Source organism: Choloepus didactylus, chromosome 7, assembly GCF_015220235.1.
Source record: "Choloepus didactylus isolate mChoDid1 chromosome 7, mChoDid1.pri, whole genome shotgun sequence".
Taxonomy (NCBI): domain Eukaryota; kingdom Metazoa; phylum Chordata; class Mammalia; order Pilosa; family Megalonychidae; genus Choloepus; species Choloepus didactylus.
Genome location: NC_051313.1, coordinates 134,012,437 through 134,035,146, shown reverse-complemented (window position 1 = coordinate 134,035,146; position 22,710 = coordinate 134,012,437). Strand labels below are relative to the sequence as shown.

The window sequence follows — 22,710 nt, the reverse complement described above, 5'->3', positions numbered from 1 at the left end:
AGAGACTGAAGGTGGAAGTGTGTTAGTTTTCCATTGCCGCATAGCAGTTTACCACAAAGTTGACGGCATAAAATGCCACCCATTTATTATCTCAGTGTGTGCAGGTCAGAAGTCTTGGCACAGCTTAGCTGGATCTCACCAGGCTGCATTCAAGGTGTCTTTTGGGGCTGCGGCCTCATTGGAGGCCCAACATCCACTTCTAAGCTCACTGAGATTGTTGGAAGAATTCATTTCCTTGCAGCTGTAGCCCTCACGGCAATGGGCTTTTTCAAGGCCAGCAGGAAAGCATCTCTAAGCTTAGGAAAGGTTTATGCCCTTAAAATAAATGGCTTATTCACATACCCCACAGTTCACCCATTTAAAGTATACAATTCAACTGATTTTACTGTATTTATAGAGTTGTGCAACCATCACCACAATCTAATTTTAGAATATTTTTGTCACCCCCAAAAAGAAAGCCCATGACCATTGGCAGTTATCTTCCATTACACCCCCATACCCAGCCCTAGGCAACCACTAATCTATTTTTACACTTTTGCCTGTTCTGGCCATGTCATATAAATAAATGGAATCACAAACTAGGTGGTCTTTGGTGATAGACTCTTTGACTTAGCATAATGTTTTCAGTACTTCATTCTTTTTCATTGCTGAGTAATTTTCCTGTTGTGGATATATCAGATTTTATTTACCTATTCATCAGTTGATAGACATTTAGACTGTTTCTTCTTTTTGATTGTGTTATGAATAATACTGCTATATATATTCATTTACAATTTTTTATGTGGATATATGTTTTCAGTTTGCTTGGCATGTACCTAGGAGAGGAACTGCTAAGCCATTACGGTAACTCTATGTTGAACATTTTGAGAAAGTGCTACACTATTTTCCAAAATGGCTGTGCCACTTAACATTTCCACCAGCAATGTATGAGGGTTCTAATATCTCCACACATTCTCATCAGTATTTGTTTTTGTCTCTCTTTTTTTTTAATTATAAGCCATCCTAGTGCATAAAGTGGAATCTCATTACAGGCTTTCTTTTTAAGCACTATCAAAGCATTTCCTAATGATTAATGATGTTGAGCATCTTTTAATATGTTTACTGACCATTTGTATGATTTCTTTGGAGAAATGTCTATCCAATTACTTTGCCCAATTTTTATTTGGGTTATTTATCTTTTTCTACAGAGTTGTAATCATTTATTATGTATTTTGGATACAAGTCACTTGTCAGATATATGATTTGCAAATAATTTCTTCCATTCTATGTGATAATTTTTAACTTTTTTGATAATGTCCTTTGAAGCACAAAAGTTTTTAATTTTTATGAAGTTCAATTCTTTTGTCACTTGTGCTTTTGGTGTTGTAGCTAAAAAACTATCATATAACCCAAGTTCATGAAGATTTACTCCTATGTTTTCTTTTAAGAGTTTTACAGTGTTAGCTCTTACATTTAGGTCTATAATCCATTTTGAGTTAATTTTTGTGTATGGTGTGATGGAGGGGCCTGCTTTCATTTTTTTACATGTGGATATCCTGTTGTTTTTGTACCATTTGTTGAAGAGACTAACCTCTTTTAAAAAGCTCTCCCAATTACATCTGGGCCACCCAGGATAATCTTTTGAGGAAATCAAAGTCAACTGATTGGAGGCCTTTATTGCATCCACAAATCCCTTCAATGCCATATAACATTATATAATAACTGGAGTGACGTCCATCATAATCACGGGCCCACCTATGCTCAAGGGGAGGATACAGCACAAGGCATGTACTCAAAGGGCAAGGCTCTTGGGAAACATCTAGAATTCTGCTTACCACAGGAGCTACCTACCAGCGCCTTAATGCTTGAACTTGGAAATTGACACAGCATCATTTCCATCATATTCTATTTAAGCCGTCATAGAGCCCACCCAAATCCAGGGGGTGAGGTCATAAATTCTACCTCTTAATGAGAGATCTAAGAACATGTGCCTATCCTTAATCTGCCATAACTTGCTGTCATAAAAAGCAGCTTTAGATAAGGCCCCATTTTCTGTTTATTAAAAGATTTTATTTCTAGTTTTTTCTTCTACTTTAAGATTCCAAAGAAGTCTTTAAAGCAGGAGGATAACTTCTTATAAAGAAAAATCTGGAGCCAAAGACAGAATTACCTAAATTCACATACTGAGAAGCAATTAAAACCCCAATTCCAGTGGGAATTGGGACTGATCTCTACTTGTGTTTAATACATGTCCAAGTGAATCAGCTTGACTGCACTACACAGTACATTTCCTTCTTTTTGAGCAACAGGTGGCCCGTGGCTGACCTTGAAAAGATGATTCAACTCAAATACAGAAGCAGTTTTCTCAGAATTAAGAACCCCCAAAAGACTTGATTAGAGCTGAAAGAGAAGGCTTCATTCTGCTTCTTGAAGAAACATTTATAATCCGTATTTATTTCTCTGGCTCTAGGATCTGAGCTACTGCTACCAACCACTCTACCCCCAATCATTACCCTTCCTTCCTTCTTCGAGGTTAGCTCTAATGATGGAGAATAAAAATACCAAATTGGGATTGTAATCTTTGCCAATTTTTGTTTCAGTGTCCTGGAAAAGTTATACCTATATTGATACGCAAATTCCACAAAGACACAAAGATGCAGCCTTTAGTGGTGAAGGCATTCTACAAAGTTTGTCTTCATGCAAGAAGACGACCAAAGTTTTTCTTTACTTCAAATAAAGTCATTAGATTACTCTATTTCTGCAGCATGTGAATTGGCCTATCTTGGGTATATAAGAAACATACTCTGGAAATATATGGAAACCAAATCTCCAACTCTTTTTTCTTCCTAATCAAAAAAATGATGTGGAAATTTGAAGGAGGTTGCTATGTGCTACATAAAGGAATAGATAGGATATTAAAACAGATCTAGATTTTGCTCTTTTGTTTGGCAAGACCCTACATTTGCATTTTTTTTAGCCTAAGCTAGAATGATTATAAACCTCCTTGTAATGGTCACAAAGCAAAAAGAAATAGACCAAGGACTCAAAGTCAAAATCCCCAGCTGGGTTCCAGAGTGTATTCTAAAACTGAACCTAAACTCCCCCTTTCTAAGCTTGCATTTTCATTCTTTAAAAGGCAATAGCTACACCTATCCTACCTAACTCACAAAGCTTTATTAAAAGAATCCAGTAAAAATGCCTCTATGTTATTTAGGATGCTTTGAGAAAATCAAACTTAAATTGGTGTGAACAATCTGGTACTTTCCTATAACATGATATCTAGAGATAGATGTTTCTGTGACACAGTGAGGCCATCAGGAACACAGGTTTTTCCAACTCTCCTTTCCATTGTTGAAAGATTTGGCTTAATCCAAGGGCTCGTTCCCTTAATGGTTGTTCTCCAACTGGCTGCAAGCAACAGTGGGAGCATCTGGCCTCTCTGTTCAGAGCTACTGGGAGAGGAAACAGAAATCCTTTCCTCTAGACTTTACACCCACTCCTGGACCAAAAACAAAAATCAGGAAACTATGCTATGATTGACTTATATCTGGATTCCTGAAAGGATCATAGGGGCAAGAATCAAGATTGGCTTTGATTAATCCGGCCCTTCCCTAGAGCTGGGAAAAGGGGAGTTTCTCATGAGTTGTAAGGGCTATGTCAGTGGTGTGAAGACACATGAAAAATACTGAGGCTCCCTCCCCCGTTTGACTCCGAAATGACTTTTAAAAATAACACATTTTCATAAATATATAAGAATAAGTTGTTTAATTGTATTTCCTTCAAAAGCACTAATTCATCTTCTCCTAGAACTATATTGGAATTCTCCTAAACTCCTTGACAGGGAGAATATGGCTCACTTGGTGATGGTAATTTAATCTATCCTGTTGTTTTTTTAGCTGACGAATTGCAATGTATGAGAGATGGGGTGGCTTTTACAATGAGAATTTATTAACTTACAAGTTTACAGTTCTGAAGCTGTGAAAAATTAAGGCAATAGCAGATGATATCCGGACTCCTCTGTCACACGTCGAGGCACATGGCAGCATCTGCTGGTCCTCTCCTAGGTTGTGTTGCTTTCTGCTTCTGGCTGCTCCATCTGTGGCTGTCTTTCAGAGTGTCTGTCTTTTTCTCTGTCTTCTCCGGCTTTTTCTCTCAGCTTCTCTGGCTTTTCTCTCTTAGCCTCTCTCATAAAGGACTCCAGTAAGAGGAGTAAGACTCACCCCGTTTCAGGTGGGTCACATCTTAACTTAAGATCCTACTTAAAATGGGTCCACACCCACAGGAATGGATTAAATTAAAGTACCTGATCTTTTCTGGGGCACATACAGCTTCAAACTATCACACCTGTTTAAGGCAGATTTCCTAGGTGGAGGCTGATAAAGTACAATATTGAAAAACTATGATACAAGGAAGAATGGCACAAGGCACTATTATATAACATGATGTTAAGAGAAGAACTTTTAATGAGAAAGATTTTCATGATATTTTAAGTGAATCAAAGGAGGTTTAAAAACCAACAGGTACAGAAATGTTTACCAGTTTGCTATTTTACTGCTAAATTTTCTAAAATGAACTTGTATTTCACATGAACAAGAAAACCAGGAATTTAATACAAATACTTAGCCCAGGTGTTGCCTGGCATCTTCCTTCCCTTTCCAGTCTTGCTTGGATTCCTATTCTACATCAGGTGGAAGCCGAAATTTCTCTCCCAGGTTTCTAATTCTTAGGAATGGAGTCTCCTTCTGGTTCTCATTTCCTAATACCAATGAATTAGTACAGTTAAAGAAATTTTTCTCACGCTCTCAGGAAAGCAATTCCCCTCTAAGTTACATCTACTCAGACTCTTCTTAATTTTACAAAAGGCAAAATAAAACACTGTACCTCCTCATGGACCTGTGTTTAAAAAGTTAACTGAAGATTTGGAGTTGGGAAGTGGGGCTTGTTTATATTCATAACCCAAACAACTTTAAGTTGAATATTAGGCACCTGGCTCTTACAAGTCATTTCAGTGTTTCCACCCTGTCTACTCTACACCCATAACACAACCATCTCCAGCCTCACACCAGCGCCAGCTCTAGACTAGCTCCTCTCTTGCTTTTCTCTCCTTGCGTCTCTTCCTCACATTCTCCTGCATTGCCTCTCTGTATCATATGCTTTTACTGTATCATATAAGCAATTCAGACCTCTCCAGCTCCTGTCCCCATATTCAACTCTAAAACCTCCTATGGGATCAGCAGAACTTAGGAGCGTGCATCCTGCTCTCCCTTTTTTTGGAAGGCAGTTGTGGCCATGACAGCATTTCCTCCTCCTCAACAGCAGAAGGTCAGAGCCCACCTCTCCTTTCCTACACCCTCCCTTCTTCCTCCTCACCTGGCCCCCTGTGAGCTGCACTCACCTCCCTGAGGAAGAGTCACTGAAAATTTACTGTGTGGCTTCCCTCAGGGAGGAACAGGCCATCTGATTCTGGTCAGCCCCAAAGCCTGAATTTTGGCAGGCAGAATATGGGACCCATTTACCAGGTCCTGCCTACAGCTGCGCTGGGACTAATTTCTGGCAGAAACCACTGTAGTGGACTCTGCTGGGAGGTGCAGAATATTGTTCTTTCTCTTAAATCCTGGAAAGAAGCTCCTCTCAAAGCCTTGAAAATGGAGAAGAAATACGAGAAGAAACATCTCACCTTTGGCTAAGCAAAACATCATGTAAAGCAAGAATCAGTCACCTCAGGTTTGTAGGTTCTTTGAGGGCTTATTAGTTAATGTTTATTAGCTATCCGAAAATGAACAAAAGCTCTACATGTAGGAAATCCTGCTTTAAAAATGAATGCACAGAATGATCTGAATTTCTATTTAAGACTGGCCTGTTTTGGCTTTTACCAACCCCTTATTCTGAAGGAAGGGGGAAAATGTTTTAAGTAATATCTTTTAAATTGGTATAAATGGATGATTGCTGATGTTTCAATATATTATTTTAAGATATCTAGCCATCTAATAAAAATAAATCCCATCATGGTTCTCTCATAATGCACAAGAATTACTTGTAAACAATTTCTACCAGTCATTTATTATTTCCTGAAAGCTATTCCATTCATTGCTCTTTTCATAAATAGAGTGACTAATCTGTTTCCTTTCACTCATTGGTATACCTCCCCAAAGATGTTCACATAATGGTGCAGTGTATATGAGAACAAGGCAAGGGGAATGTAAAGGAAAGTGGTAGAAGTCACCTGAATGGTGAATGGAAGGGATTCTATGATTTATCAATGTTAGAAATCAGAGAAAAAACCCACAGTCCCAAAATAGCCAAATGGATAATTCTGAATGAGCTGCTGGCATGAAAACTAGAAAAGAGATGGGAATTTAAGAATGGAGGGGGAGGTATCTACATGTATATAACCTTTGTGTTTTGGCAGCCAGATGAATAGTAATATTTTTCTAAAGTGGTCAGTAGTAAATAGTCTGAAAACTATCCACCTGCTTTCAGCAAAGGAGAGTCTAATCTACTGAAGAATTCAAAGCTTTATGGGTATGAAAATGAATTTGAAGCCTCTGGCACCTAAAGCTACAACAGACGTCAAATACGGCCCAGCTCCTAGTCAGATTACCACAGATTCTCACACTAAGCATCTACTTACCTCAGTTCCTATAACCTCATACATCATGTCCAGCTTTCAACAAAAAATTACAAGGCATACTAAATGCAAGCAAAAACATGGTCTGAAAAAACAAAGTAAGCACCAGAATCAGACTCAGATATCTCACACAGATTTTGGAATTATACAGAGAATTTAAAATTACAATGATTAATAAATTAAAGGCTCTAATCAAAAAAGTAAACAACATGAAAGAACAGATGGGTAATATATGCAGAGAGATGTTAACTCTAAGCAAAAACAAATACGTTAAATCTCATGTAAACCTGAATCTGTTCTCATTTATAAGACATAAAGAAAGCAAACAAATAAGCAATGTCACCATCCTCAATCTCTCCGTGAAGTGAAGCTTCTACACTTTTCCTAGGATTTCTCTCATACCATATGTGACAATAGGCACCCTGACATACAGACCTAGTGAATGAGCCAGTACCAATCCATATATTAATATACATGTAGCCCACGTTGGAGCCCACTGCACTATAGCACAGCCAAGACCCAACCTATATTGGGTAACTAATCTATGGAAGAAAAGCTAATTCATGTTGTGATTCCATTTTCCTTTAAGTCCCTCGGGTGAATGATGGCTTCTAATACGGAAGAATAATACTTCTCTCTCTATCTGCTAGAGTCCCTGAATTGATATCTAGAATCAAAAGGTAATTACAGGAAGCCAGTATTAAAAAGGAGGAGAGTTGGGCTGACTAAAAGTCAACTCACTGCTCCTTTAATTTGGAAATACAGTTGGCACGATAAATGATATTTATCTCCAGGTTATTTTCATTGACACTAGTGGAAACTGAGAAGTCTTGTGTATGCCTCTTTCTCAAGTGATTTTGAGAGATACTGTGGTGTTCATCAAATATTCACCTTCTCCCTCTTCCTATCCCAACTAGGGGCAACGTGACCAGCTCTGGCCAATGAACCGTAAGCAAAAGTGACATCAATCACTTTAGGCCAAAGCATAGAAGAGTTCTCCAATTGTTCTCTCTTTCATACAGCACAGCCTGTGTCAGCTGTGTCCCTAAGTTTCCTTGAGGAGGAGAACCTCATACCACCTCCCTCCACATACTCACACCTGCAAGAAAAACACTTGTTTGGTTAAAAGGCATGGAGATTTCAGAATTCACTTGTTATCCTAGCGTAACCTAACCAATCCTGAATGACCATCCAGAGGCACTTGTGACTCTCTGTTTTCACGTATTTTCTGCAATAAGAAGGAAACTAGAAATTTGCAATCTACCTGCTTCACAAGTTGTCATGCAGAATTAGTCACAGGCTAACAATTTACATAGTCATATGCTGTGTAATGTCCTCATAAGTAACATTTATAGTGTCTATAGGCGGTATTGTTCAGAAAAAATTATGCATTTTTAATGTAAGAATCAAGATGGCCTGTTACGGTCCCTATATTGGACTAGCTCCTGCTTATTAGAATAGTAAGCTTATCAAATTTGCCTCAAGGTATTTTTGCAAATGAAGGCCTTCTATTTGGAGCTTAGTTATCATCCTTTCCCCTAATGTATACCCATACCCATTTGTTGTCCCAAACTACTGACATCCACTATACCCACACATATCACTAATCAGAGTAAAACACAGATTTTAAAATTGCAATAATCCTTAATGTGTTATTATCCAATTACAGGGGTGTTAATCTATTACAGGAAAAGAAGAGTCATGTGGAGAGGGAAGGATAAAAAGGTAGGAGTACAGTAGACTCAAGCATATTTCTTTAGTTCTAAAGCTCTGAATAGTACATACAGCTCTCATGAATATGTGAAAACTAAAAGCAGAAAATCTCTTGTTAAGCAATATTCTAAATGAGCTGCAAGTTAGTTCTATAAATTAAAAGATAAAAAAGCAACAGTGGAAGCATTGCTCTGTGTGGTCAGTGATCATAATTCATTAATTAAAAACATAAGCTGGAGTACAAAAAAGATAGCAAAGCAATTTTCACTTTCATTTTTTTCTACTTGCACAGTCCAGTGATTTAAAAACCAAAAATGATTAGGTGGTTTACATATTGGATTAGAAATATGAGTAACCCAACTGTTAAGAGTAAAAAACAAAAATTAGCTTAATTCTCCGACTTTATTTTAACCAAAGGACATTTACAGCCCAGAATGTTGAAATCTAAATAATTGGTATTAGTGACATAATTGTCGTATGTTCTATGCCAGACTGATACATCCAACACTGAGAGGTCTTTCAAATCAGCATTAAATATACTTCTAATTCAAGTTAGAATTGTGTTAAGTCCCTCACTTCTCAAAAGTTTAATCTTTTAATTATATTTTGGCATTTAAACACATAAACTAAGATAATTAAATTAAGCACTTAAGGGTAAATTGATTGGCTAAGTACATAAAATTTTCTTCTTATTCCTGGACAGAGAGAAAGTTGGAATTTATAATTTCTGCTGCCTCTAACACTGAATGTTTACCATCAGGCCTGACCCCAAAAGAAACATTTTCAGTTGACATTTAATGTTTGATTTATCCTTAAATATGTTTTCAAGTGCCATCTATGAGTCAGGAATAGCACTAGACATTAAAAAACACAGAAGCTGAGAGCAAGGAGCTTATAGTCTAATGGGGGGACAGGTAAAAAGAAAAAACAAACTAATAAAAAGCCAGACATCTACAGTAAGTGCACTTCAAAAAAAAAGTCCATTTGGGGAGCTATGGAAACCATGGAAAGAGGACCTAACCCATCTTGGGAAGGGCATGATTAGGAACAGATGAGTGGGATTTAGCTAAGTAGGAAGCTCCAGACACAGGGGAGAGTATAGCAATGACATGGAAGAGAGGAGAGTGGGTATGGCTGGAATATTCCTAAACAGGCAGAGCATCCTGCACTAATGGAAAACGTTCATACTCTGTGCCATCCATTATGGCAGCCACTAGCCACCTGTTACTCTTAAACACTTGAAATGTGGCTAGTGTGACTGAGGAATAAAATTTTTAATTTTATTCTAATTCATTCAGAAATACACATAAGCAACTGCCCATGGCTAGGAGCTATCAAAGAGTGTAACTATAGCTTATGAGCTGCTGAAACATGAGGCAGAACATAAGCCTTACATGTCGAAGAGTTTTATAGGCCATGTTAAGCCCTTTGGATTTTAGCCCAAAGGTAAAGAGGAGTTAGAGATGAAGGATTTTAAGTGGGAAATGATGTGATCAGATTCCATTGGAAATGTCACTTTGGCAGCTGTGTTTAAATGGGTAGAGAGGCTCAAGACTCAAGGCAAAGAGAGAAAATAGAAGAACACAGATAAAAAAATGATGTCAGCTTGAATGAAGACTCTGGCAGAGGTTACTGGGAGGAGATGATCAATGAGATTGGATATGAGATTAAAACAGACGTGAAGTCTGGGCATGGAGCAGAGACACCCCCACTCCTGCTCCTTCTGCTGGTCCTTCCTTCCCGACATCTTCTCTGTTGACTGTGTTGAGGAATCCACTTCACACAGCCCAGACCCTGGCATTGAGGAATCTGAGCACAATCTCAGAGAGTGATTCAGCCAGAGGGTGAAAGGTGGGGGACACTTTTATCCCCCAAAATCTCAGTGTTCGGTTCTGCTAAACGTGGCACCGCCTGCATGGTGAGGACATGAGCTTCATCCCCGTGGGACTCACGATGGAGGACCCTGCAACTCTGGAACATCTCAGGCTGTGTCCACAAGCAGTGAATTTTTAATAGTAAAACAGAAGGCAACAAGGAGATGGGTAAGAGGGTGGAGAATTGGTTCATCCTCCAGGGCAGCTAGAAAACAGCCAGGAACTCTGAAACAATTGGTCAGGGGCTCTGAAGACCAGAATAACACTGTGCACCATCCAGGGAAGAACAGAAGGAAGAGATTGATAAACTGCGGTGAAGAACTGCAAGTAGAAGTCTCCATGCTGTGGAGGCTGGTGCCCACTCCCACCTCTCGCAGCAGGCTGCCTCAGGATCCAGTTCCTGGCTGGAAATACAATTCCTCATCCCTGAGAATAGGGGAGGAGACGTGGCCAAACACTGATCACAGCTTTTGTTGAGCAAACACAGATCGCTGGGTCCTGGCTCTAATGGCAGCTACAACCCAGGACAAAAAAAAGCTGACAGCCTAGGTTTCAACCCCATCCCCCAACAGGGGTAGAAGACAAGGGGTGGGGTGGGGGGATTAAAGACACAGTATCTTTTTTTTTTTTAAAGCAGTTTTATTGAGATATATTCACATACTATATAATAAATCCAAAATCTACAATCCAGGACTTGCAGTATATTCAAAGTTGTGTATTCATCACTACAATCAATTTTAGAACATTTTCATTGCTCCCCTCAAAAAAAAAACTCCATACCCTTTATTATCCCTTATTATTGACACTTAGCATTGGTGTGGTACATTTGTTACAAATGATGAAAGAATATTAAAATATTACTGTTAATTATAGTCCATTGTTTGCATTAGGTGTATTTTTCCCATATATCACTCTATTGTTACCACCTTGTAATAGTGATGGTTTCTTAGACTTTACTCCCAAAACACAAGCAACAAAAGTAAAACAAGATAAATGGGACCTCCTCAAAATTAAAAGTTTTTGTGCATCAAAGGGCTTTGTCACAAAAGTAAAAAGGCAACCTACTCAATGGGAGAAAATATCTGGAAACCACAAATCCAGTAAGGGTTTAATATCCAGAATATACAAAGAAATTTTACAAATCAACAATAAAAAGCCAAACAAGCCGATGAAAAAATGGGCAAAAGACTTGAATACACACTTCTCCAAAGAGGCTATACAAATGGCTAAAAAACACATGAAAAGATGTTCAACATCACTAGCTATTAGGGAAAATGCAAATCAAAACCGCAATCAGGTATCATTTCACACCTATGATAATGGTCACTATTTAAAAAACAGAATACTACAAGTGTTGGAGAGGATGTGGAGAAAGAAGAACACTCATTCACTGCTGGTGGGAATATAAAATGGTGCAGCCACTATGGAAAACAGTTTGGCAGTTCCTCAGGAAGCTAAGTATAGAAGTGCCATATGATCTGGCACTCCTGCTAATAGGTATATACCCAGAACTGAAAGCAGGGACACACACAGACATTTCAACACCAATGTCCATAGCAGCATTACTCACAATTGCCAAAAGATGGAAGCAACCCAAGTGTCCATTAACCAAAGAACGGATAAACAAAATGTGGTATATACATAGGATGGAATATTATTCATCTGTAAAAAGGAATGAAGTCCTGGTACATGAGACAAATGGACATTATGCTGAATGAAATAAGCCAGACACAAAAGGACAAATATTGCATGAACTCACTAATATGAACTAACTATAATTAGCAACCTCAAAGAATTAAAATCTAGAATATAGGTTAATTTATGCAGAATTCTTAATTAGATTGATTGTAGATGTTTGGAAATGGATAGAGGTGATGGTAGCATACTATTGTGAGTGTAACTAATAGCACTGAATTATGGGTGTGATTGTGTTGAAAGGGGAAGTTTAGGGTCATGTATGTCACTAGAAGGAAAGCTAGAGGATAAAACATAGGACTATGTAACACAGTGAACCCTGTTGTAGACAATGATTGGGTTAAAAGTACAAATGTAGGAATGTTCTTTAACGAACTAGAACAAATGTATGACACTATTAGAAGGAGTTAATAATAGAGTGATAAATGGGAGAAAATGTACCTATTTCAAACTATGGACTATAATTAACAATAATATCCTAATACTCTTTCATCAATAGCGATGAAAATGTACCACACCAATATTAGGGGTCAAATATAGGGGGGGATAAAGGGTATGGGATGTTTTGGGTTTTCTTTTATGTTTTTATTTTACCTTTTTAATTTTTTGGGGGGAGTAATTAAAAATGTTCTCAAATTGACTGTGGTGATGAATGCAAAGGTCTCTGATGTTACTGCAAGCCACTGATTGTACACTATGGAGGGACTGTATGGTGTGTGAATATATCTCAATAAAACTGTTGTAACAACAACAAAAAAGACACGTGAACAGTGACTCTCTGGGGTCTGGATTGGGCCTACGGGTGGAAAATAGAGTCAGTCACCAACAAGCAGAATATGAGTTAAGCGATGTGAAGTGCTGTTCTTTTTTACTGATTCTGAATTTGAGCTGCCTATGAAATAAAAATATGTAATAGGTAGTTAGGTGGGTACATTAGCAAACAAACATACAAAAATAGCACTGAGGTACATTTTGTTCAATCTTTATATTCATTGGCAGAAATTTCATGACAATCTGTTAACATCTTTCAACTTCAAATAATTCAAATTTAATTAAACACTATTAAACATAATTTAATCAGAATCTTAAAGTGCTTGCAAGTTTCACTTTAAATGTCAATTATCATTGTATAATGTGTTGAAAAGCACCTTAATTATTTAAACTTTCAGCCTAGTTATATTTTGAGAATAGTAATTTCTCAAATACTATGTTACGGTGTCTTTCCAAAAGTACATTCTAGTGATAGATGATGCCCTTGATTAAGCAGATTTAATTTTTTCTTTACATAGTCCTTGCTTAGAGTGTTTTTATTTTGATTTCAGACAAAAATGAAAAAGAGATTCAATTACAGTGAAAAGTAACATCAACATCTGGAGAATTACCCATTAGGAAGATACAATGAGAAATACCTATATTTCAGGCCCTCGTCCAATGTTCTTTAACAACTCTGCTTTCCTGGAAGGGAATTTATGAGCTGTAATACTTCAGGAGATTCTCATCTGTGGGTTTTAAGATTTTCTTATCAGCCATGTTCACTACCCATCCTGGAGCAAAACCAAAGAATATCTGCCTTGGGTCCTTTCAGGTGCTTAGCATCCAGAAGAGATCATGTTTGGGGATACCAGGTACAATATAACTGTACTTCTTGGCAAGCTCGAGTCTTGCTTCAGGAAATTCGCCAGGATCTGCTGGTAGCCACAGTTCTTTGCATCAGAATAATAGGGCATCAGGGATTTAGGTAGAAGCATACATTTTGGAAGGGTTCTCCATGCAAAAAGAATGGAACAGGCTTGCACAGAATTTCAAGACTCCTTGGATCATTAAAGGCTGTCGTTAGCAATGCCACCATTTTTTTCAGTTGCAACAACGGCTAGTTTTGAAGCCAACTGTGCTTCAATATTAGCTTTGGCCTGAAAGGTGTCAGCCCCCTCTTCTACAATCTGAACACCATAATCCCTTTTAAGTGGCTAGATGATCACACCTCTCCCATTGACAAACTGGGTTAAGTTAGTAGGTTGAGTAGGAGTAACTTGACCTAAATCGTTAAGATACTGCAGTCTATTGAGACTTAATGGTTAATACTGGTGTCTGAAGCTATGTCCTTTGTTAAACCCATATTTTGGGATTCAGGTGTAAAATGGAGTCTGGCCTCCTTCAAAGCCCAGTCGGAGCCCCTTTGCCTTTCTCTTTTACGGCCTCTCCCACATTTCCCACCTCTTCTCCAACGCTTTGGTCTTCTCTCCAGTTTCATCGAACTGGGGTTCAGCTTTAAGTTGGCGAGGCTGACACACAGTGGAGCCTAGAGCAGAAGAAGCGCCCCAGCCCTACTGTCCGCACTGGGATTGCTATGATGTCCAAGCAACAGATTAATTTTAACACAAAATTAACATCTTTTTACTTGCTGTATTGGTTTCCTAGCTGCTAAAACAAATACCATACAATGAAATAGCTTAACAACAGGAATTCACTGGCTCTCAGTTTTGAGGCCAGAAGTCCAAACTTGAGGCTTTGGCAAGGCAGTGCTTTATCCTTGAAGACTGTGGTGTTCTGGGGTTGGCTGCTGGTTCCTTGGCTTTTCTGTCACATGCCATGCACATGGTAGCATCTTCTTTCTCTTCAGGGTTCTGCTGACTTCTGGTTTCTTGCTTCTCCCATGGTTTCCTCTCTCTATGTCTGAATTTTATTCTGCTTATAAAGGAAGCCAGTAATCAGGATGGAAGCCCAAACTAATTCAGTTAGCCACACCTTAACCAGAAAGAACGTCTTCATAAGGTCCTACGTATGAGGCGTTTCAAACCACAGGAACGGATTAAGATTAAGAACATGTTTTTCTGGGGTACAGAAGTCAACCTCTAGTATTTTGCAATAAAACAAATATTTGTTTTTTCACAAATTGTTTCTCCCATACCAAACTGCTTTTATTGTTTCAGAACACATTCTGGGAACTGTTATAAATCCACTCCAGATTTCTGCAGATAATAATTATGGCTCTTCGCAAAATGTGAAAAAATTTAAATAGAAAATATCATTTCAAATCTATACAATCACTATTTTCATGTCCTAAACCCAGCTCTTGTAGCTGAACAAAAACCCTTTGTGAGGAAATATGGTCCACTAAATAAGTTTCAATTTCAGTCACAAATAATAAAATGCCCCTTTTGGACCTTGACATTATTTCTCCAATGATTTGTATCCATCTTCGTAGTTTCTCACTGAATATTTAGTTCTTTTATGTGGTCCTTTAAAAAATAAAATGCACATCCCTAAATTACAGTCTGGCTGTATTCCAAAAATTTGTCTAGGCAGGCTGTTTGGCACCCAGTATATATTTTCGCAATAGAAACAATGTTTAAAATATTTGAAAGTTCCCAGGGTAATGTACAAGTGCCCATTTGCCCTGTGGATGAAATCATAGCACTGTAGAACCAGTACGCTTTAAGTTATTGGGGGTCCTGGGACTTGGAATTCAGTGTGGGAAAGACCCTGGGGAAATCGTAAATTGAAGAGAAAAAAGGGAAATATGAATAGTGTGAAGAAAAAGGACAGGGCCTGAAAACTGTGAGAAATGTAAAGAAAAATGTTTGAATGGTAAAGAAGGGACCAAAAACTGTGTGTGTATTAGTCAGGGTATCTCCAAAGAAAGAGAACCAACAGGAGAGGGGTTGGTATTTATAAGAAATTGGCTCATGTGATGGTGGGGTTGGTAAGTCCAAATCCTGTAAGGCAAGCCACAAGCTGGAAATTCCGATGTTGAAGTTCTTAGTAAATTCCCCAGGAGCAACTGGATAGTTGGAAAGTCCAGGAAGAACCAATGTTGAAGATGGGGCACAAATTCTTTTCCTGATACCGAAAACTTCAATTCTGGCTTTTTAAGAACCTCTGTGGTGGTTTGAAGCTGCATGTACCCCAGAAAAACATGTTCTTAAGTCTAATCCATTCCTGTGGGTGTAAGCCCATTGTAAGTAGGAACTTTTGATAAAGTTACTTCAGTTAAGTGTGACCCACCTCAATCAGAATGGGCCTTGATTCCTCTTATTGGAGTCCTTTATAAGAGAATGAAATTCAGACAAAGGAGAGAATGTCATAGAAGCAAGAAGATGAAAGCAAGGAAACCTGGAAGAGAAGGGAGAGAGCAGCATACATCCCCATGTCCCTTGCCATGTGGCAGAGGAACCCAGGATCGCTGACAGCTGCTCTTCAGGAAGAAGGCAGCGTCTTGATGAAGCCCTGATTTACACATTTTCTCAGCCTCCAACTGTAAGCTAATAAATTCTCATTGTTTAAGACAACCCATTTCATGGTATCTGCTTTAAGCAGCCTAGGAAATTAAAAAAAAACCTCCAGCTGATTGGATGAGATTACCCCACTTCTGAGGGCAATGTCCTTTGTTGATTACAAATTCAATCAACTGGTTATAGATGCAATCAATTGATTGCCCATGCAAATCCAGCTACAAAATACCCTCACAGTAACAAGCAGGCCAGTGCTTGACCAAACAACTGGACACCATAACCTAGTCAAGTTGACACATTAAATTAACTCTCTCTTGCCCATGGCGGCAAGAGAAAGAGGGACAGAGACAGAGAGAGAGACAGAGAGAAAGAAAGAAAGAAAGGAAGGAAGGAAGGAAATCACAGTTCCGATGTGGGTGTTTACTTGCACTTTATCCCTCTGATAGTGAAGGAGGAAACAAAGAGCAGGAGAAGAGAAGTTGAAGGTGAAAGAGAATCTTCTTTCTTCTGCCCTCTCCCAAATCTCCCCTCCCAGAATCGGCTCCTTCGTGTTATGCTGAGATTACACTCCCATTCCCAAAATCTGGCCACATCATGGCGAGGTAAAAGACTGTATACAATTTTTAAAAAAACTTAAAAAACAAATGCTCCCCAGTGAATGTTTTATATGGCTAATTATAATATTGCCCACTGTCTTTGAGAGCAATTGCATGCTGTGGTCACACAGCTATAATGAAGAGATCCTGCTGTGAAGTGAAAAGTCTCCTTATCCTCTGGGATTAGATTCAGATTCGCCTTCTTCCAGAAAGGTTTCAGAGCACAGGGAGAAGAGAAACAGCAGCGGCAGAAGGCACTGTCTTGATCTCCGTTTTGCTAGCCTGGAGAAAAAGGTGCCTTTGCAGGAAACTCGGTTTGCAAACAATGAACATCTTTTGTGTTCCTTGTTGGCAAAGCAATTGATTCTAGTTAGAGATTGGCTCGGTGCCACCCTGCAAGCAGTTGGTCGTTTCTATTCTGAAAAGTATGGTAGGAAAAGCTACAATCGAGGCTTTTTTTCTTTTTTTGTCACAGCAGACTTGCAATTCCTTTCTTCTTGCTCCCCCTGCTACTGTGACCAGCTGTATGCAATTCATAAGTCACATAATATTTTAAAATATATATCTTAAAGAACCAAAATAAATCTTTTGAGGCATTTAAGAAAATAAGCTGAGAGACAATTTCTTATTCCCCTACCTCCCCACAGAAACGGATTTCTTTTTACCTTTTTCTCTTCTAAAAAGGAACATTATACTGTAAGCAGGAAGGTGTCTAAGGTCATTCAAACTTTATAATGCTAACGTGGATATTACAGAGATGGCCTATACAGTGAGGAGAGCACCTGAGAAGCATCCAGGAAATCCATAGCAATCATTAAACTTCTATGAAGTTTGCACTAATAAAAGCAAAAATTTCTTAATATTAAGATTTATTTAAATTTTCATTAACTTTTATTAAGAAAGAGATCGACATCTACTGTTGATATTTTATTTGTTAGGTCCTTCCTGCCCTCCACTTAAAGAAATTTGGACTTTATTACTACCATGGAAGGTCTTATTTAAATAATTTAACATTACGTATTATCTAATAACAGACTTTGGTGTAACTGACACTTTGAAATCAACAGGAGCTGAGGAACTTGTAGGTGAGCCAGGGAGAAGCTGAGGCCTTAGAGAGTGGCTTTCCTTTCACAAGGGCGGCCCCACACTGGGGAAAATCAGCTCCCCAGATGCTGCTGCTTTCTCATTACCAAGCTGTTAGCTGGAACAAAATCTGAGCAATGTCCATTTTGAGTATTAACTTGGGTGATCTGGGCAATGGGCTTTTGGAATCCCAGGCCTAAAAAAGAGATAAAGGAGATAAGCCATTTTACCCAAGAACCAGAAGGATGTCCTTTGTTTGAGACCACATACTGAAGGAAACATACCTGACTCTCCTTTCCAACAGAAAAACTGGTTTTGCAAAATAAACATCCAAGCTTATTTTCCAAAATGCAACATGCAGCAACATCCACAAATCCAAGCAGAAAAGGATGTGATCATGGTTGCTGTGATTCACTGCTTTTAATGCCAAGGGTAAAGGAAGCCCCTTCATTTTGGCAAATATCCTGATGCCAAGAGAGGAATCTATTTTAGGACTATTATTTGAGTGTATTTTTTGTTTGTTTTGTTTTGTTTTTAATTTTTTATTGAGATTGTTCACAAACCATACAATTATCCAAATACCCAAAGTGTAAATCAATTGCCCATGGTACCATCATACAGCTGTGCATCTATCACAATTAAATTTTTTTTTTAATTTTTAGAGCATTTTCATTACTCCAGAAAAGAAATAAAGACAAAAAAAGGAACCTCAAATCTTTCCATATCCCTAACCACCCCCCCTCCATTATTGACTCATAGTATTAGTATAGTACATTTGTTACTGTTGATGCAAGAATGTTGAAGTACTACTAATTGTAGTATACAGTTTGCAATAGGTATACTTTTTTCCCTGTATGCCCCTCTACTATTAACTTCTAGTTATAGTGTCATATATTTGTTCTAGTTCATGAAAGGGATTTCTAATATTTGTACAGTTAATCACAGACATTGCCCACCACAGGATTCACTGTTTTATACATTCCCATCTTTTAGCCTCCAACTTTCCTTCTGCTGGTATACATGACTCTGAGCCTCCCCTTTCCACCACATTCACACACCATTCAGCACTATTAGTTACTCTCACAACATACTACCGTCACCTTGGTCCATTTCTAAACATTTACGTTCAACCTAGTTGAACATACTGCTCATAATAAGCAACCACTCCCCATTCTTTAGCCTCATTCTATAACCTGGTAACTTATATTTCATGTCTATGAGTTTACATACTATAATTAGTTCATATCAGTGAGACTATACAATATTTGTCCTTATGTGTCTGACTTATTTCACTCAATATAGTGTCAAGGTTTCTTCATCAACCCATTTTTTTTAAGATGGTTTTGTTCATGTACCATACATTCTGTCCTAAGTAATCAATCAATGGTTCCCTGTATATTCACGTATTTATGTATTCACCACCATCACGACTATCTATATAAGGACATCTCTATTTCTTCCACAAAGGAGGAGGAAGAGTCAAAGAAGGTAGAGACAAAAGAAAAAGAAAAAAGAAACAGAAAAAAAATGAAAAAAAATAATAAACATGACAGCTAGGAAGCAACAAAAGGAAAGATAGCATTAAACTAAAGTAGAATAGTCAGACAACATCACCAATGCCAAGAATCTCATACCCCTCCCTTATGTCCTCCCCTTATGTGCATTTAGCTTTGGTATATTGCCTTTGTTACATTAAAGTAAGCATAATACAATGTTTCTGTTAATTATAGTCTCTAGTTTCCATGGATTGTATTTTTCCCAATACCACCCTATTTTTAACACTGCAAGGTTGACATTCGTTTGTTCTCCCTCATGTAAAAACATATTTGTACATTTCATCACAACTGTTGAGCACTCTGGGTTTCACTGAGTTATACAGTCCTAGTCTTTATCTTTCCTCTTTCCTTCTCGTGTCCCACATGCTCCTAACCTTCCTCCTTCAACCATACTCACAGTCATTTTTGCTCAGTGTACTTACATTGCTTTGCTACCATCACCTAAAATTGAGTTATAAACCTCTCACTCTTGTCTTTTCCTATGTGTCTATAGTGCTCCCTTTAGTATTTTCTGTAGAGCAGGTATCTTGTTCACAAATTCTGTCATTGACTGCTTGTCAAAAGAATATTTTAAGCTCTCCCTCATATTTGAAGGACAGTCTTGCCAGATACAGGATTCTTGGTTGGTAGTTTTTCTCTTTCAATATCTTAAATATATCACACCACTTCCTTCTTGCCTGCATGGTTTCTGCTGAGAAATCTTCACAAAGTCTTATCAAGGTTCCTTTGTATATGATGGATCACTTTCTCTTGCTGCTTTCAGGATTCTCTCTTGTCTTTGACATTTGATAATCTGATTATTAATTGTCTTGGCATAGGCCTACTCAAATCTATTCTGTTCATGGTATGCTGCATTTCTTGGATCTGTAATTTTATATCTTTCATAAAAGAAGGGAAATTTTTGTTGATTATTTCCTCTATTATTGCTTCTGTCCCTATGCCAGTTTGAATGTATTATGTCCCCCAAATGCCATTATTTTTGATGTAATCTTGTGTGGGCAGTTCTATCAGTGTTAATCAGATTGTAATTCTTTGAGTGTTTCCATGGAGATGCACCCCACCCAACTGTGGGTGAGGACTCTGATTGAATAATTTCCATGGAGGTGTTGGCCCGCCCATTCAGGGTGGGTCTGAATTAAATTACTGGAGCACTGTATAAGATCAGACACAAGGAGCAAGCTGCTACAGCCAAGAGGGATACTTTGAAGAAAGCACAGGAGCTGCAGATGAGAGACAGTTTGAAGACGGCTGTTGAAAGCAGACGCTTGCTCTGGAGAAACTGAGAGAGGACAAATAGCCCAAGTGCAATAAGAGTGACATTTTTGAGGAACTGCAGCCTAGACAGGAACATCCTGGAAGAAAGCCATTTTGAAACCAGAACTTTGGAGCAGACGCCAGCCACGTGCCTTCCCAGCTAACAGAGGTTTTCCAGATACCATTGGCCATCCTCCAGTGAAGGTACCCGACTGCCGATGTGCTACCTTGGACACTTTATGGCCTTAAGACTGTAACTGTGTAACCAAATAAACCCCCTTTTATAAAAGCCAATCCATCTCTGGTGTTTTGCATTCCAGCAGCATTAGCAAACTAGAACAGCCCCTTTTCCCTTCTCTTCTCCTTCTGGGACACCCATGACATGTACATTTATGTGTTTCATGTTGTCATTCAATTCCCTGAGATGTTGCTCATATCTTTCCATTCTTTTCCCTCTCTGTTCTTTTGCGTGTAGGCTTTCAGGTGCCTTGTACTCCAGTTCCTGAGTGTTTTCTTCTGCCTCTTGAGATCTGCTTTTGTATGTCTCCATTGTGTCTTTCATCTCCTGTGTTATGCCTTTCATTTCCATAGATTCTGCCAGTTGTTTTTTCGAACTTTCGATTTCTATCTTATGTTTGCCCAATGTTTTCCTTATATGCTTCATCTCTTTTGCCATATCTTCCCTAAATTTTCTGAATTGATTTAGCATTACTTGTTTCAATTCCTGTATCTCAGTTAAAATGTAAGTTTGCCTTTGACTGGACCATAACTTTGTTTTTCTTAGTGTAGGTTGTAGTTTTCTGTTGTCTAGGCATCTGGTTTCCTTGGTTACCCCAATCAGGTTTTCCTAGACCAGAATGGGCTCAGATCTCAGAATTGGGCAATATTCAGTATCAGTTTTCCCTGAGGGTGTGTCTTAGAAGACTGACATACCCTGTGAGGCCTCAAGGCACTGTGCTTTTCCTAACCTGCCCAGCAGGTGGCATCTGTCAGCCTGTTGTCCTGACTGGTGTAAGGGGGTGTGGCCTGCAGTTTCTGTTTTGGCTGTTTTCCCCCAGGCTCTGGGGTCTGGTTCTGAATGGAAGGCCGGTAGTAGGGCTGGGCACAACCTCCTTCCTCCTAGGGAAGATACACACCCTAGGGAGTGATCACCAGCATTTAAATAGGTTCTTTGTCTCTCTGACTCTGCTATCTCCACCCTTGTCTGGGTCAGAGTGCTGTGAACTGAAAATGGCTATGGCTTTCATCACTGAGCTGCCCAGGTTGAGAGAGAGAAAAAGGGACAGAAAGCCCCGCTTCAGGGCCAGTCCACGTGCAAGCCCCACCTCTGCACCACCACCCCCAGCTTCACCCACTGGCCAGAGATAGCACCTTGTCCCCGGGCTCTCCTTCCTGGTACAGAGAAGTCTTCCAGATCTTTAAGGTCAGTCTTCACTAAAAGCCTGTGTCTGCTTGTTGGAGATCTGTAGCTTGTATAGAGCAGTTCATGTTTGTTAATTAAAACCCCAGTTGGAGCTGGACTGAGGTATATTCACTTGTTCAGAAAGTGCTGCTCTCTAGCACAGAGAGGCTTTGCAGTTCGGACTGCCATGGGGGATGGGGATCCTGGCTCAGGTCTACCATTTTTACTTTTTATGCTGCAATCTCAGGCATTCCTCCCAATCCAAGTTGGTGTACAGTGTGTGGACAGTCACAGTTATCCCCCAGCAGTTATTCCAGATTATTTACTAGTTGTTCTTGGTTGTTTATTGGTTGTTCAAAGGGGACTAACTAACCTCCACTCCTCTCTATGCCACTATCTTCTTCCATCTCATTTGAGTGTATTTTATACATAGGCATGTCACAGAATATTTTGAAAATATAATATTAATTGAAATAGTTTTCAGCTACAGGGTCATCATGCCATTGTTGCAGAATAAAGGTTTGAAAGACATAAGGAAATCCCACCACATTCCACTGAAGATACACATTTGTGAAACAATCTTGACAGAAAAGTGAACTATAAAAAACTAAATACATATACCTAAGTATGCTTTATACTGTGATGGTAATAATTCCAGGGGAGGGAAATAAGTTTAGGTCAAAAAGATGAAACCACTT

General features: G+C 38.8%; 1 pseudogene; it reads right to left on the bottom strand.

The window, feature by feature from the left end:
• Positions 1-13,356: 13,356 nt before the first annotated feature.
• The window catches only part of LOC119540826, a 34,924-nt pseudogene continuing 25,570 nt past the window's right edge, over positions 13,357-22,710 (bottom strand).